This window comes from Oratosquilla oratoria, unplaced genomic scaffold, assembly GCF_046742065.1.
Source record: "Oratosquilla oratoria isolate Oo_2021 unplaced genomic scaffold, ASM4674206v1 SCAFFOLD94, whole genome shotgun sequence".
Taxonomy (NCBI): domain Eukaryota; kingdom Metazoa; phylum Arthropoda; class Malacostraca; order Stomatopoda; family Squillidae; genus Oratosquilla; species Oratosquilla oratoria.
This window is the reverse complement of record NW_027467758.1, coordinates 255,054-257,598: the sequence shown is the minus strand read 5'-3', so window position 1 is coordinate 257,598 and position 2,545 is coordinate 255,054.

The following is a 2,545-nucleotide window of genomic DNA, read 5'->3' as shown; positions in this document are numbered from 1 at the left end:
AGATAATCACCTCAATGTGCCTCGAGTCACAAAGGATTATAAAGGCGGATGCGAAAAAAAATCATAATAATAATAGATGAATAAATAAAAACTATATTAATGTAAATAACATATAAAGTACATAGATAAATGCATAGGTATAGTTCAATGATAAACAAACAGGTAAATAGTAAATAATGATATATTGACATATACCTAATAATAAATGAAAATCAGACAAATGAAAAAAATAATAATAATAATATAAAATTTATAATCATAACAGCATCTTGCTTAGGTGTTTATCTAAATGATTCTTAAAGCCTCGTACTGAACTACATTGCACTGCCTGTAAAATAGATGATAATCATCACAGCATCTTGCTTAGGTGTTTATCTAAATGATTCTTAAAGCTTCGAACTGAACTACATTGCACTGTCTCTGCAGGAAGTTGCATCGAATGGAAACCGAAAACCCCACAGAAGCTTTCTACAGACATTTCTAGGAAGAAACTTCGATCTCGTGTCTGTTCTATTAGTATGTGGAACTGTTTATATTTCAAGAACTTGTCGTAGTGAATGGAGGAGAGCAGTCACCGGTTCACAGCACTCCTTATGTAATTAAGGTTTTGGAAATACAAAGCTCATATGAAGAAATCTTGGGTCTAGTTCGAAGAATGACTGCCAGCCCCTCGAGGACGCACCTCCAAATGAAAATGATAATATTGGAGATGGATGGCAAATTGAAAGGAATATTGAAGATGGATACTGCTGGAAGTTCAACAATGTTTCTTTAGCAAAATGAAATTCCTTTCTTTTATACATACTGACTACTTAGTTTACATGGATGATACTATAGGAATCTTAGTTACACATCTTTGATCCAGGGGGACATGAGCAGTTCCTGTTCTCCATTTTCCCTCTCCAAGCATTGCTTTACCAGCTACGCTACGAACTCGTTTCCATTATTCTAGAATTATCCTCATCCGTTTATTCTTATGCGGTGGGATGGATCTCCAGCTGGTAATGGTTTTTGTTAGTAACCTCAGTTCATGGAAATGTAAGCCGTGTAGATCTAAGTAGTGGAAATGAAAACACAGGAAGGAAGAGGAGAGAGCGGCAGCAAGAGGGGGGGGGAAGAGAGACATGTTAAGAAAGTTTGTGCGTTTGGACGGAATGCGACAGGAGTGAGAGACGAAATAAGCGAAACTGTCAGGAAATAGATTTAATTTGGAAGTGGGTAGAAACAACTTTGTCAACTGTGTAGTTAATGAATGGAATAAACTTCTGCAGAGGCAGTGTAATGTAGCTCATTTCGAAGCTTTAAGATTCATTTAGATGAACATCTAAGCAAGATGCTGTAATGACTGCCATTTATTCTATATTGTTTATTTGTTATTATTTGTCTGTTTATTATTTGCTTGATTTTCATTTATTATCATTTATCTGTCAATTTATTATTATTTACTATTTACCTTTTTGTTTATTACTTAACTATACTAATGCATTTATCTATTTTATTTATGATTTTTATATTATTTTTTTTTATATATACAAGCCCACCGGCTGCGCCGGCCCAGCCACGCCGGGGGCCTTGGCCTGCGGCGCTGCGCCTTAGGCGCGGGCGCTGCGCGCCCTGGGCTACGCCCCTTTTTGGGAAAATAAAGAGTTCTTCTTCGAGTTCTTCTTCGAGTTCTTCTTCGAGTTCTTCGAGTTCTTTTTCGAGTTCTTCGAGTTCTTCGAGTTCTTCGAGTTCTTCGAGTTCTTCTTCGAGTTCTTCGAGTTCTTCTTCTTCGAGTTCTTCTTCTTCGAGTTCTCCTTCTTCGAGTTCTTGTTCTTCGAGTTCTTCTTCGAGTTCTTCTCTTTCGAGTTCTTCGAGTTCTTCTCTTTCGAGTTCTTCGAGTTCTTCTTTTTCGAGTTCTTCGAGTTCTCGTTTTTCGAGTTCTTCTTTTTCGAGTTCTTCGAGTTCTTCTTTTTCGAGTTCTTCGAGTTCTTCTTTTTCGAGTTCTTCGAGTTCTTCTTTTTCGAGTTCTTCGAGTTCTTCTTTTTCGAGTTCTTCGAGTTCTTCTTTTTCGAGTTCTTCGAGTTCTTCTATTTCGAGTTCTTCGAGTTCTTCTTCTTCGAGTTTTTCGATTTCTTCTTCGAGTTCTACTTCTTCTTCGAGTTCTTCGAGTTCTTCTTCTTCCTCTTCTTCTTCTTCGAGTTCTTCCTCTTCTTCTTCTTCGATTTCTTCGAGTTCTTCTTCTTCTTCGAGTTCTTCTTCTTCACCGTAGTTGGCGGTGTAACCGATTTACCACCAAACGCGAAGGTGTGACCGAATTACCACCGGACGGCGTAAGCAACCATTAAATTTTTTTATATTAGATATTTATATAATTTAGCATCCGACCTAGTTATGGACCAAAAGGTCTCCTGTCGGCATGCTCCGCCTTTGTAATCCTTTGTAAAGTGAGAGAGAGAGAGAGAGAGAAAGAGAGAGAGAGAGAGAGAGAGAGAGAGAGAGAGAGAGAGAGAGAGAGAGAGAGAGAGAGAGAGAGAGAGAGAGAGAGAGAGAGAGAGAGAGAGAG